The sequence below is a fragment of the Eptatretus burgeri genome, chromosome 4 (genome assembly GCF_056783735.1).
Source record: "Eptatretus burgeri isolate ZD-2024b chromosome 4, Ebu_testis_v1, whole genome shotgun sequence".
Taxonomy (NCBI): Eukaryota; Metazoa; Chordata; class Myxini; order Myxiniformes; family Myxinidae; genus Eptatretus; species Eptatretus burgeri.
The window spans coordinates 15,955,261-15,970,738 of NC_140964.1; the positions used below are offsets into that span (position 1 = coordinate 15,955,261).

The following is a 15,478-nucleotide window of genomic DNA, read 5'->3' on the forward strand; positions in this document are numbered from 1 at the left end:
AAGGACAGACTTTGCACGACGTAGGTCGTCAAGTGGCTTTGGAGGCCAGCGTGGAAATGTGGCTTTCCCAGGAAAAATCATGTCAGATAGTGAGGCCCAAAAGCTTGAATGGAAGGACTTCTTCAAGGGGATTGTTGAGAAAGTAGATGGGGGGGGGGGAGTCCAGATGGTCCTTTTGGAGAGGCATGGTGAGGGTGTGAGATTTGTCAGGTTTGACCAACTTGTGATTTTATCCAGGTCTGCAGAGAGTGAAGAGGCTCCTGCCTGCCAATCACAGGGATGAGCGATCGTATGGCAGAGGGTGGAGTAATCAGCAGAGATAAAGAGGACTTTCCAGAGAGTCTGAGAGATCATTGATGAAACCAGAAACAACACAGGGCCAAGAACACTGCCTTGAGGAACTCCAGCGTGGACAGGAAGAGGGGATGAGAGAATTCCATCAACAGCCACGCGTTGACTGAGACAGGAGAGGAAGTCCATGAGGCATGAGTGGATATTTCCTTCGGCACCAAAAGAAGAGAGTTTGGTGAGTAGTGAGGGATGCCAGACCGTATTGAAATCTCGCGATTTGTCTAGAGAGATAGCTCTGATCTCATGTTTGGCATTTAGGACCTCCATCCATTGTTGGGAAAGCGGAAGCAGCATGTCAAGGGTTGAGTGACCTGTTCTAAATCCAAATTGGGGGTCAGAAATCAAGATGTTGGAGAAGAGGAAGGATTTTATGTCAGAAGCAATGAAGGATTCCATGACCTTGCTTATCATTGGGTGCAGAATGATTGCTCTGTAGTTGCAGGGATGGATCAGTTTTTTGCACCTTTTTTTGCAGTGGTAATGTTTGCTGATTTCCAAGCAGAAAGCAGGTGACCTTGAGTAAATGAGAGGGTGGATAGAACAGAGAGAGGGCGAGGAAGAACAGCAGAGCAGGTTTTTAGAATACGAGGGCTGAAGCCGTCTGGACCAGTTGCAGAATCAGAGTCGAGGTTTGACAACAAGCTCTCCACCTTGTCAGTAGAAAAGGACATGGAGTCCAGGAACAGCTGGGTGTGAATTGGTAAGGTGGGTACATAAAGCAATGGGTTTGGGACACATGATTTAGAAGCAAACAGAGTTAAGGTATTCAGCCTTTTCGCATGCAAAGCCTCGTGTGCAGTCATTTGAGGTAAGGGAGGGATAGAGGGGGAACATGCACCAGAAACAGAGCGAGACAGGTTTTTGAGGGTTCAGACTTGAGATTGGAAAAATGTTGTTTCCTGGCTCTCCTGAGGGAAGAGACACACTTGGCCTGAGCTTTGTGGAAGGAAATGAGATTGCCTTTTGGAGGATTTGCCTTCCATGAGGCAAAGGCAAGTTGTTTTAGGACAACTGCCTCGCCACAAGCTTCGGTGTATCATGGGCGAGAGGAAGGGTAGGACAACTAATGACAAGATGGGATAAATCTGTGCATGAGAGAGTGCAAATTTCTTTGAAAAAATTCCCAAGATGAATTGATGTTGGTGAGAGTAGAAATGGGAAACTTGTCTAGAAGTTTGATGGCTGCTTGAAATCTCTGCCAGTCAGCCTAAGTGAAATACCAGACTCATCAGCACTGAGGTGGTTCTCAACCAACAGCCAGAGAGATGACCGCTTTAACAACCATATGGTCAGATGAACCGATTGGAGCAGAAGAAAAACAGCGGACATTTTCTGGGAAATTGGTCAAAATCAAATCCAGAAGAAATGGAGTACCGTTGGCTGAGACCCGGGCCGGGAAGTTGACAGATTGTGTCTTGTGTTTCATGTCTGCCCTGGTTTTGGGTATCGGGCTTGACCTTCGCATCTGCAGGTGGGGGGGGGGAGGGGGCAATTGCATAATCCTCGATAAGCAGCATGAAGGTCGACATGATGGTTAATCGAACGTGTGTTTGAAAGCCATGCTATGATAATCTCCTGGCTGGTCCAGCCGGGTTCCTAGGCTTTAACTCCCATGTTTTTCTTTGCGAAGTTTTGTTGTCGGTTGTAACAATGTGCCACTGCCAGCAATAGCTCGTCATTATGTGCTACTACTAGTTGTTGGTGCTCCGTCAACCGTGTGTGTCGTGAGCCACATGGATGTCGAGCCCACATAATTGGCATCACAGTCTTGACAGGGGATTTCATAGACCATGTTCCTCTTGTAGAGTCTATTCACCCTATCTTTGGGCCTGGACAGTTGTGCATGGAATCTTGGCCAAGTTTCGGTACGACCCGGATTCCAAATGGTTGCAACAAATGGTTGGCCATCTCCAAAGTATTGCCCTTGTATGGTAAAAAAAATAGCACAACTGGACCTGTAGCTTATCTGAGTCCTGGCATAACAACTGAATCGGCCCAGCGGTTTGGCTGGAGAAGTCGAAATAGGAGATGGATGTACAGATGGTGCACGATGACAATACCTTATCTGGAATTTCAATTCCTGATGAGCTAATAATACTGTTTTGACCGGTTCCTCAGGTGGTGGTGTGAGTACTCTCTTGCGGCGGCAAGACCGAATGAATGCTATCGGGTAGATATTGTTCTGCAGTAAGCTGGTGACGTGTTTAGTTTCGGTCCGTCATGTGTCTTGATCACTGCAGTGTGATTTGGCCCAGTCGAGCAAGGTTCGTGCACAAGTTTGTGCATGGTCAGATAACCACTTTTGTGGTTAAGCACCCGGTCTGTATGTGTGGGTTTGTAGCACACCTGGGTGCTCAAATGCCAGTCTGTTGCGCATTTGATGCCCTCATCCAGAAAAGCAATGAAGGCTGCTTGTTTGAGATTGTGTGACCTGTGTGTCAGGTATGATGCTGTTGATATGGGTTTGGAACCTTTCAAAGCTGTCTTTTTGATGATGGTGAACGTGTCATCCACATAGCAGAGCCAAAGTTTATCCATGTTTATACCCTGGAATGCCTGTTACTCGGTGTTACGTTGCTCGTTATTAAACTCGCCCAACGCATCCTCCACCAGGGTGTAGGCATTGTCATCATACCCTCAGTTAAAGACCAGGCAATGGTAATTTTGAACCATAAAGGTAATAATCATAAAGCCTCAACACTACTGAAGGATGAGAACACGTATTACAAAGTCAAGGAAAACCCGACCAAGACCATCAAACAACAGGTCAATAAGGTGCTGTGTGACCTCTGATTTAAGGGCCTCTTGACAGAAGAGGACCAATGGACAATGCAACCAGCAGACTCCATAATACCAAAGTTCTACGGGCTACCCAAGGTGCACAAAAATGGAATACCACTCTGACCCATTGTAGCCTGAAGAGGTGTCCCAACTCCATACTTGCTAAAGGGCTCTTCCATCACCATAAGCATTTGACATCGGATTCACCATACACGGTCTGCACTGCTGAGGAATTCCTCTCACGCACCAAAGAGGTCCACATTGAAGATGACAAGATCATGGTGTCTTTTGACGTCATGGCCCTATTCACCTGCATCCCCATTGACCTATCAAGGAGAACCCAAGAGGCCACCATCACTGCAGACCATTACCTGGCAGATAACAGCCGACTCAGTCCAACACACCTGCTTTCACTGTTACACTTGTACTTCACATCAACATACTTCTGCATTGGGCATCAAATTTACCACCAACACCAAAGCACACCAATGGGCTCTGATAATTATCACGGACTTAGTAATGCAACACTTCGAGCAACAGACATTACATGGTAAAAACATGCCCTCCCCTCATGCTGCCTTCACTTCCAGTCCCCTCATGCTGCCTTCCCTTCCCCATCACACTGCCCTCCTTCCCCTCCCCTTCCCCTCTCTCACGCTGCCTTCATGTCCCTCCCCTCATGCTGCCTTCTTCCCCTTCCCCTCACGCTGCCCCCTTCGCCTCCCCTTCGCCACACTTTGGCTCCGTAATGTGGATGACACATTCACCATCATCAAAAAAACAGCTTTGACAGGTTAGAAACCCACATCAACAGTGTATCGGCCATTCAGTTCACACAAACACTTGAACAAACCGGCTTCATTGCTTTTCTGGATGTGGTTGTCACACGCGCAACAGATCGGCATGAAAATGAGCACCCAGGTGTACCGCAAACCCACACATACCTACCGGGAGCTTCACTACAAAAGTGGTCACCTGACCACACACAAAGGATCTTGTGCATGAAACTTGTTCGACCGGGCCAAATCTCACTGCAGTGATCAAGACACATGATGGACAGAAATTGAACACATCACTCACTTACTGCAGAACAATAACTACCCGACAGCATTCATTCGGCCATGCGGCTGCAAAAGGGTACTCACCCTACGACCTGAGGAACCGGTCAAAAAAGTATTATTACTACACATCAGCAATAGTACTTCAGAGATGGCCAACCGTTTGTTGCAACCATTCGGAATCAGTGTCGTGCACGAACCTCAGAAAACATTCCGTGCTCAGCTGTCCAGGCCCAAAGACAGGGTGAATCGACTTGACCAAATGAATGTGGTCTACGAAATCCCCTGTCGAGACTGTGACACCAATTATGTGGGCCAAATTATGGCCACACGATTGACGCAGCACCAGCAAGCAGTAGCTTGTGAAGACAAGCTATTGCTGGTAGTGGTATACTGTTACAACCTATAACACAACTTCGCATGGGAAAACATGGAAGTTAAAGCCTCGGAACCCGACTGGGCCAGTGGGGAAATTCTTGAAGCATGGCTTTTGGGCAAGCAGTCGATTAACCGCCATGTTGACCTGCATGTTGCCTATCGAGGATTACGCAATCCCCCACACACCCCCACCTGCGGGTATGAAGGTCAAGCCTGTTACCCAAACTCAGGGCAGACATGAAAGACATGAAATGCGTGACACTGAACCAATGACCCAAACACCTGAACTGGAAGCAAATCCATTCTCCATTCCCACTCTTTATTAAATCTATCCCAAACCTCATGTCGATTGGTCCGCTTCACAGCCCAATCGTGAGCGTAGCCGTTCCTGTCGGACAACAGAAGTGCAGCTAATGTCTCCGTAGCTGCATGTCTGGTGTCTTATTGTTACCTTTAATGATGGAAGATAGTATTCTTCTGAAACATCAGGATGTTAAGAAAGAATTCTTTCATCTCAGCATGCTTTCACTCTCCATGTATATATATATATACACACACACACACACACACACACACACACACACACACACACACACACACACACACACACACACACACACACACACACACACACACACACACACACACACACACACACACACACACGTCACTTCGTTGACGACCAATTAGTCATTCTGTTTGCCAAATTTACCTATGCATGGGGTGCTTTAACCACACCCCCTCCCCATCCTCATGTCCCACTCTCCCCACTCTTTGTCCCCCATTCGTCGTGATGTTCGTTCCTGCTCGAAATGTCTCACACACAATGACAGGCTTTGGCAGACTCCTCGGTTGGGGTGGGGGAGGGGAGAGAAGGGAAGTAGGACAAATTTAAGTGTGAAGAGAGTGCTTTCACCTCACTGGTGCTACACGGGACACATTTACATGAATCATTTACACCCCACCCTCACTCAAAGAATTGTATTTGTACCCAGAGTTTGGACATTGCAACTTAAAAGATGTGAGAGAGAGAGAGAGAGAGAGAGAGAGAGAGAGAGAGAGAGAGAGAGAGAGAGAGAGAGAGAGAGAGAGAGAGAGAGAGAGAGAGAGAGAGAGAGAGAGAGAGAGACAGACAGACAGACAGACAGACAGACAGACAGACAGACAGACAGACAGACAGACAGACAGACAGACAGACAGACAGACAGACAGACAGACAGACAGACATTGACTTTTGTATACCATTATTTATACAAGCTTAGAAAAGGCTTGTAGCAAGGTATTATGTTCACATTTAGGACACGGGGGATCAAAAAATGAAAGTCATTGTATGATTAAGTTTTGCATATCATTTGTTAGCCAACATCATGGGGATTCAGGATCTATTTGGGCAGAGCTTAATTCTTCCTCTTTCTATTGCTCTGACAGGGTCAAAGTTGGTTATCAATTATTATCTGTATCAAGGAACCACTCATATCATTCGAAAATTGGTCTGATGGCTTAGATATGTATTATACACGAATTGGAAACCACATATATGGAGAATATTTGGTTTACCTGATATTTGACCTTGAGCAAAGAGGTCAAGGTCATATGAAATTAACAAATTGATCAAATTGATCAGTGTTCATTCAGGTCATAAATATATATGCACATAAACCTCACCATAGAAATACATGCTGTGATGAACCAAACTAACATCTTAGGATTAAAAGTGCAGATTTCCTAAAACATTACGTACTTCATAACGACCTTTGATGTTCTGCATACTGAACGCAAACTGGCCTTTGGTATTAATTTTTATATCATAGGGCCATCTTGGTAAACTTATTCTATGGTTATAAAATCAAGCTTATAGCTACCAGTAATTTTACAGCAGCTTGGTAAATGCAATTTGTTACGTACTGATTAACATTTTTGACCCAATCATGGAAGTAAACCTAAAAACTGGTATGTAGTAATGATCCATGTTGAAACTTGCCATTTTAAATCATCACTTTATGCAGAAGTAAATTGCTATTTAAGATGTTCTATCAGATGCATTTCAAATTTCTGGAATAAGATTTTGTAAGCTTCACTATGACTGGGGGAAATTTTGCAAAATCTGAGATCTTACACATTTGAAGGTGCCAAGATATGCAGAAGGTCATAAGAAATGTACTGTTTCGAGGAATTGTTCTATTCTTATGTATAATGATATATATTAAACAAAAATGCATTTTCAACTATTTTGGACAACATATACAATCATACATGTAACCCATTTCTAAAAAATGAGCTATAAAAATGGAAAAAATAGCCTGTGTTTGGATAAAAAAAAAAACATGCTTTGTAAGCAACTATATCCATTGGACCCATTGCAAAGTGTACATTTTCTGAAAGCACAGACACTTGGGCATTATATAACATTAAGGTTGTTTATCTTATTAAAACTGGGTTCAATTTCTTGGCTTTCTCCTCATTTAGGACCACAGTGTACACAATACCATGCTACAAGCCAAAAACAAGTTCACATAGCATTCAAAACAAGTCAAAAAAGAAGGTAAAGGATTAAAGATAATACAAGTGCACAGTGAAAATGAAAGAATGAGATCATTAAGGTCTACATTACAAAATGTATTCCTGGAACACCATTTCTGCTTGAACAGTTCTAAATTACGTATTTAAGTTTTGATGAAAATGAAATTGTGCATGTCTGGCGTCTGGCCATGGCAAGGGCGTTAAAAACTGTTAAAATATTATAGTCGGCATCAGGGTTTGCAAGAAGTTTATCTTTCCTTGTTTTACAAATTGTTAGTTTCCCTTCGGCTATTAGAAAATTTGCGAGAGCAGATTCAACATGACTTTTGGAATTTAATGGCAATCTGAAAATAAAAGTATCCAAAGAAAAGGAAATATTCACGCGGCAGCACAATTGTAATCATAAAGTTAAAAGTGGGGTCAGTCTTGCACAATCAACATCGGCGTGGCGTAAATCTTCAGAGGCCATAAAAGGGGCACAGAACAGAATTTAAAACACTAAAATGGTGTAGTAGAACAATGGTAGGTAATGTCATATGTACAATTCTACAAGAGATATCTCACCAGTCAATTTTACAATCGGCGGGCCATACATGGCGGTGGCGGACCATTGCGGGCACGGGGGAGACCCTGGAGGTTGCATCCCTTTCCATCGGGATCCAAACCTATCTTTGCACACATAAGGATGCCGTATAGTAACACAAAGGTAGTACAAGCACTTTTTAGCAACACCAGGAAGTGGAGAGGAAGACAGGATCACAGTTTCTGCTAATGCAGCTGATGTTATATTTAACTACGGAATGAAGGGAACATGGATTGCAGGGTCAGTGTTGTTGGCATCAAAATGGAGTCCCAAACTTCTAAACGTATACAGAACTTCCTGGATGAAATGCGAGACAGTTCTTAGAGAGCGCATTCCAACAGTAGTCGCAATGTGCCGTGCTGAGTGCCATGTTTAGTTCTTGTTCCATAGATCTCGTATGACACGTACACCAGAGCGTATGAAACATTGTACGTAAGCATGTGATTGAGGTATACGAGGAAAAAGTGCATTGTATAAGATAGGTTCATCGAGAAAGTTGGTGTTGTAGTAAGCCACATCTCAGTGCACTGCAAGAGGCTGTCAGGCTTGTAACAGGTATTGGTAGAACAAAGGCAATGAAGAGATGTCCATGTGTTGCAGGTACATGAGAAAAAGTTCCTTGTCGAAATCAAGCCTGCTAGCAATTTTCAGCAGATAGTTGCAGAGTGGGCCGTCATGGCAGTGATGCAAAAAAAAGAAAGCGATGGACAGTAGTGACTCGGAAAGCCATTAGTTGGCTGACAACGTTAATGAGACCATGGCCACCTTCTGCCAATAGAAGATAAAGGACTTCAGGCTTGACCCAATGTTTGCCACCCCAGAAGAAATCAAGCATATGTCTCTGAATTGTCAGCAACAGTGCTTCAGGAGGGTGCAAAGTAATCATTTTGTGCCGCAAGCAAGCCACCAGATTATTAATCACTTGGGCACGACCTCTGTACGACAATGTCGGTAATATTCCTCTCCACTTCTCTAGTCTATGATCAATTTTAACTACATTTAACCAGTTCTTAGCCATAAAAGCTGGAGTGCCAATGTACACACCTTGATAATGGATGCCTTCTTTTTCCCACTGTAGGCCTCTGGGAAGATGAGGCAAACCAACAGCTGGGGTATGGCCAATCCATAGAGCTTTACATTTATTCCAATCTATTACAGTTGTGCATGCTGAAGAAAATTTTTCCCAAATCATTTGTTAGCATGGTGATATCATCACCATAATGCACACATCATCAGAATATGCTGATGTGACAGTTGGCCTTTTAATTGGCATCACAAGAAACCTTGGTAAACTAACACCGGTAAACAAATTAGTGGGGGTTCAATGCAGAGAGTGGAGAATGCCCGATAAAGGACACCCTTGGCGGACTCCTCCTTTAATCAGCTGTTGTGATGTGGAGCCTTCATTTACATTTTAATTCAGCATACCTTTGGGGCACGATCTTTTAACATGGCCGAATTCACTACAACCGTAACACACAAGGGTTTCTGTATTGGCATATCCCATATAAGTATGTCCCTTGATTTTTAAGGGAAGAATTGCCTCAAACCCTGAAACACCTGGTGGCAAGATCATGTATACAATCCGATGAAACGACATGTGTTTTAACTTCTCATTCTGACTGAAATGGAATCATTGTTGATGGAGATAGAACCGTACCGTATCTTTTCAATTAGGTTATAATTAGATCGCTTTTAACGAAACGTGGTAAATTTGAAATCACAACTTTTTTGCAGGGTTGTCCAGAGGGCAAAAGGGAACATAAATATCGGGGTCAAAAAAAGTCTGTGCTCCACGACTTGAGCAACCATCGGGACGTCAAAAACTAAAAAAAACAATTTGTTCAAAAGAGAAAATGCCTTAACATTTTCAAACCCAATGATCTCACCGACAGCAACAATTAACGTCTTCATGTTGATCTCTGATGGAGGAACGCATACTATCCCATGTTTCCGGGTTAGCACTTCAAACGAAGCACACGGTGAACTTTGACCTGCCATGATTCTTAAATGGCCAGATGTATAAAAAAATAAATGGGCGAACACCGTTCAAACTTCACCTCTTTTCAAGATACCACCCCTTTTCACCCCCCCCCCCTTCATTTTTTAATTAAAACACCCCCTTTCAAGATAATTAACGGCTTTATTTAATTATATCTTTTATCAGGTGCATTGTCAGTCACCGCTCTCTATGGAGTTTGAAGGTGTATCCTGAGTAACCTTGCTGTGGTCTGATGCCACCATGTTTTTTGGCCTGCTCAACCATGTCTTGACTTGAAACAGGCCACAATGATTTCTTAATGATAAAGTTATTTTTCCCCCTTTTCCTCACTCATATTAACGAATGCCTGTTCATCACAGTGATGAATCATTTTTGAAAGTACTATACTTTTCAAACTGGGAGCTTGGAGTGATTTCATGCATTATATGATGCAATTTTCCACAATCTACTCTCACAGACAAATTAAAGAATATTATCGAAATATTATTTCGGCTTTGAGGATCGGATATTCTCCGGACTAAATAAGTGTCGAAATCTGAAGTGAAATCTGATAATTTAAAGGAATAACGAGTCTTATAACTAAGCCTATATACCTATTTACTTTAAGTAAGCAAGGCTATGGTCCCTCCTTCTCCGTATGAGGCCCCACGAGGAGGAGCGATGAAAGGGGCACATCGGCAATTTTGGAGTTAATGCCATATTGCACTATTTTAACCCTTACCCTATCATCCGAGCCTATCATCATCATATCATTAAAAAATGTCGCTTACATCACTCCTCCTCGCGGGGCCTCATATACACACAAGAAAATGTGAAATTTCCAAAGCAATAAACTTATCTTTTTCTACTGTTTGCAGAATTATATTGAGTGAACAAAAGATTAAGGAATGTGCCAAAATTAACCAGCTTCATTGAGCGATATGATTTAATGTATTCACTGCTTGACCTCACGCCCTGTCCCCCAGAGGTAATGCTTATCCATAGCATCTGCCAGATCTGTGTCTATATTTTCAGAGGTTTAGCAAGGTACTCCGAATGGAATTAAAGCAAATCTGGTGAAAAACGCATGCTTTAAAATAAAGTTATAATGTTTGCACATGTATCACGATGTATCACGTGACGCATGCACAGACGTGCAGGAATGTGGCGGATTATCTGCAAGGTTTATTTCACAGTTGATTAAACTTTGCGTTGTCTCCAAGGTTGTTCCACATTAAACAGCGACTCTTTTGTGGATAAAGTCATTATGTGAACGAATCTATTTAATTTTTTAACTGCTACGGGTGTGGTGAATACGGCTTTAAAGTTAAAGGGATCCTATATGGGATGCAGCCACAGCCTGGCCAGCAGTTCCTTCTCAACCATTTAATTGGAGTGCTTGCTTGAGTGCTTAAGCCACTTGCCGAGCACCATACAGTTGATAGCGGTATCGCACTACGTCATTCTGAGAGAATTGTTCACTCACTGCAGATGCTTTTGCCACGCCACGTCATTCAGAGTGAGTGGTTTGTGCTCCGTCATCCTGAGCGAGTGGTTCGTGCTCAATCATCCTGAGCGAGTGGTTCGTGCTCCGTCATCCTGAGCGAGTGGTTCGTGCTCCATCATCCTGAGCGAGTGGTTCGTGCCCCGTCATCCTGAGCGAGTGGTTCGTGCCCCGTCATCCTGGGCGAGTGGTTCTTGCCCCGTCATCCTGAGCGAGTGGTTCGTGCTCCGTCATTCTGAGCGAGTGGTTCTTGCCCTGTCATTCTGAGCGACTACAAAACCAAACTGTCATGGACCCGGGGTCGTGGGGTATGAGGGTCGGGGCATCTCCGGTTCTCTCAGGACTCACTGGGAATCGAGTCCGTTACACATGGATAAGTCCGTGTTGCGGCGGGTTGCTAAACAACCGTGAACGTCAACAATTTATTCACGTGACCCAGTGTCCTCCGTCTGATTACCGTTTAACTGGGAACGAACAGTCACCTTATTGTGCAATCCCACCCTCGACGATAGTTCTGCTCTTATCCTTATTGGATCTTGATTAATATGGCAGACCTTACCGCGAGCACAACGCCGGACTGATGTGAGTCAATTAGTTGGGGAATTATAATCTCCCAGCTAATCTATGTATGGACATTGCTGGATCAATAAGGGGAAAGGACAGACACAGGCAGTTTGAAAGGTAAATGTGAAGAAGGCAATTTATTTATGGCAGGCAAGGTGGGGTATGGGAAGGGGAGAAGTGAACTCAATGGATTTAATAGTCAACGGGCAACCAGGGCAGGAAAAGGGGAAATGCAATAAAAAGCAATCAAGGTGTGCATCACAAAAAGGAAAGAAAATGCACAATTTGCAGACTTAGCTTAACCTCTTCCTTGCCGATCAGATAACATGACAATGTACCTATCAGATCACACACAAAGGGAGACAAATGGGAGGGGGCAGGGTGGCCTCAGCCGACCGGTATGTACTTAATCGTCACCCTCCCCAGCTTGGTACCGCTCTCCCTGCTGCTCTTCATAATGGCCCCGACACTGCACTGCACAACCATTGGTCCACGAACTCCGTCAGGAGCAGCCAGCCGACTGCCATGAGTGCCCGAGATCTCTGCCAGCAAACCAAAGCATCTGGGACCAGAGACGAAAGTCAGGGCAATAACCAGGGCAGAAAGAGAACGATGCGATGACCAGAACCGAGAGAGAGAATCAGAGCGTTGAGCACAGTTTTGTAGCTCAGATGGCAGGTGGGGCCAAAGAGCCACACGTCAGATCTTCCAAGGCGGCCTGGGACCAGCTATTGGCTCATGCCATATCTTACGAGCTGGCCCCATGACAGCCATTGGGGGATTCCCTCGCAGCTCCCCCATTCTGCTGCCCACCCGGATGTGCAGTCATTTTGCCCTTCCGGCTGTTGCCAGGAGTGGAGCTCCGCACTCAACATGGGGAAATTCCTTCCACCCCCATGCACCCGGTACAAACCCCACACATTCAAAAATGTCCACGGCACAAAGCCAGGGAATGGGGCAATTATTGTAGGAAGGCTGTGTCGTGTCCTGGTTTGCTTACCGGTCGTGTTCAGGTGGAGGGGAATGAACAGAGATTAGGGAAACGAAATACAGTACAGGGGTAGACGGCAACAAGTTACATTACAGGGTAGACATCCATACAGATGAACAAGGACTTTGTGGGGCTTTAAACAATAAATGGGAATTTGGCGTGCGCTTGCAAAGCCATGGCTTTGGCGAAGGTTCCAGAACACTGGTGTTTTTCGCACACACTGAACAGCCATGGCAGTGAAACAATGCACACCAAATATGATGACAGCAGTCACGGCACACGTCATTAACCACTGATGGTGCTATTATCACAACGAGTTGAGAGGGGGTGCTAGCTACCCAACCCAACACATTTAACTACATAACCGTTTACAGAGAAGGTGCTATTCTTTACATACATTATGAAAATACCTATTCTAAGAGTCTACATGCTGTGTGCATTTCAATTTCAGCATGCGGTTTATAAAACCACAACATTATATACACTCAGTATACAAAATATGAGGAACGCCTGCTCTTTTCATGAAATAGACCGCTTCGGTGAATCCAGCTGAAAGCTATGATCCCTCATTGATTTCACCTGTTAAATCCACTTCAATCAGTGTAGATGAAGTGGAGGAGACAGGATAAAGAAGGATTTTCAAGCATTGAGACAATTGAGACATGGATGATATATGTGTGCCATTCAGAGTGAAAGGGCAAGACAAAAGATGTAAGTGCCTTTGAACGGGGGATGGTAGTAGGGGCCAGGCACACCAGTTTGAGTGTGTCAAGAACTGCAACGCTACTGGGTGTTTCATGCTCAATAGTTTCCCGTGTGTATCAAGAATGGTCCACCACCCAAAGGACATCGAGCCAACGGCAGGCCAGTGGTCAAAAACGGCTCGGGGACAGAAGAGGCCGAAGGAGGCTGACACAAATTGTGCAGAACAGATGTGTACAGTTAGTCAACTGACAATCTAGTAAAACATTGGTGCCAAAAGACCCCCAAAATAATGCACAACTTGTCGTACCTTGACATGAATGGGGTATGGCAGCCGACGACCGCACAGAGTTCCACTTCTTTCAGTAAAAAAACAAGAACCTGGGGTTGCTGTGGACTAAGTAACGAAAACACTGGACACTGGAGTCTTGGAAAAACATTGCCTGGTCTGATGAATCCCAGTTCATCAGGTATCTTTGTTTTTTGTTTTTTGACCTGTACCATTTTCCATTACAAAGTTTGCTGGTATTATCATGGTATTTATTCCCTGGGATCGCGAGCTCCGTAGATCAACTATGCCATTGACAGTGAAGCAGAAGACAAAAGTGGTGGCTCTGCGGTATCAGAATAAATAATATGGAGATACCCGCCAGAGGTTCTGCCGTGAATATGACCTCAGAACACGTGATGGACCCACAAATTGTGCCATTCAACATCCTCAAATTCGATTTAATTTGAGTAATGGAACTATATATATATATATATATATATATATATATATATATATATATATATATATATATATATATATATATATATATATATATATATATCGAAATGAGAAGCTTTGCTCTATTTGTTCCTGGTATCAGATTCTACCAACCCAGAAAGTAAAAATCCCTTGAAAAAGTGAATGCAGACTATATTAGAGAAACAATTTCCACCTGGACTTGTCAAATACCCATTGGATGCCCAATTTTTGTCGCAAATTTGCCACACTGGTTAATACGTTATAATTCACAACAATGATCAGAAACTTACATGTAATATTGCACGATGTGATCATTATTTTGTTTTCAATGCCATCAACAAACTTGAGTATCGAAATGGAGGCAGACAAAGAAATGTAAGCAAAATGTAGGCATGCTGGCGGACAGGTTTTGGCACTATCACTCAATGGTGAAGAATCACTTAAAAATTGTCTGATCAGGATCTGGATTTGAATCTTCACCAAAATCTAATCATTTCACTCCAGAAAAATGAAATATTACCTGAACATTGCCTTCACATCAACAACTGCACCTCCAAGAACAGGATCGAATCTGGAAAAAGAAATATTACCTGAACATTACCATGGCATCAACAACCACACCCCCAAGAACAGGATCACATCAGAAAAATAAATATTAACTCAACATTACCTTAACATCATCAATAACAACAGCAACATGATCGCTTCCGGGAAATAAGTTGCTCAAGGCCTGAGGCCCAAACATGCTATGGCCTTCTCAAGGCCTGTGACCGCGATCAGATGCAAACTTTCAATGTATATGTATATATTTGATATATTGTCGAGGCTCGAATGACAGCTAACACAAAAGGCACAGCAAAGGGGGGGGGGCGCATGAGTTAAGACGGGTGGGAGAGGGAAGGACAAAACAGTGGGGAACAGAGACCTTAGGGGATCTGTGGAAGGGAGAGGGATGGGGTGGGAAACAAGGGGTAATCAAGATGGACATTACAGGGACTTTCAGGAAGGAAAGCAGGGAATTCAAAGGAGGTGGGTTTGGGGTGGACGAACGGGGGTAGAAAAGATCGAGGTTTTGGATGGGGGAAGATAAGAGGTAGTGGTGAACAGCTGTTTTGAAGGCATGGAGGGAAGAATGGGATTGAAGAGAGTGAGGAAGTTTATTCCAAAGGCGGGGAAAAAGAGGAATGAAAGAGTGAAGGTGAGCAGTGATTCGTGATTTTGGTAGTAGGTTGCTGGCGGATCTTGAGCGCCCTGCAGAAATATGGGGGGGGGGGGAACGACATATCGCAGACAGAGCAGGGGAGGGCGAGACCA

The 15,478-nt window shown here is 44.0% G+C and overlaps 2 protein-coding genes across 10 annotated transcripts in view; one reads left to right on the top strand and one right to left on the bottom strand.

Annotated features, from left to right (window-relative positions):
- The window catches only part of LOC147027533 (uncharacterized), a 148,486-nt gene that overhangs the window by 112,234 nt on the left and 20,774 nt on the right, over positions 1-15,478 (bottom strand). For 2 of the 3 annotated variants that reach the window (XR_015057096.1, XM_085877016.1), the window contains exon 1: positions 14,685-14,823. The gene's annotated coding sequence lies outside the window, so the exon portion shown is untranslated. Of the gene's footprint in view, positions 1-14,684; positions 14,824-15,478 lie in introns of those variants that run through there. The other variant, XM_085877017.1, reaches the window with a different exon arrangement.
- Positions 1-15,478, top strand: part of LOC147027536 (homeobox protein Hox-A4-like) — a 253,909-nt gene that overhangs the window by 12,986 nt on the left and 225,445 nt on the right. The window lies entirely within an intron of this gene.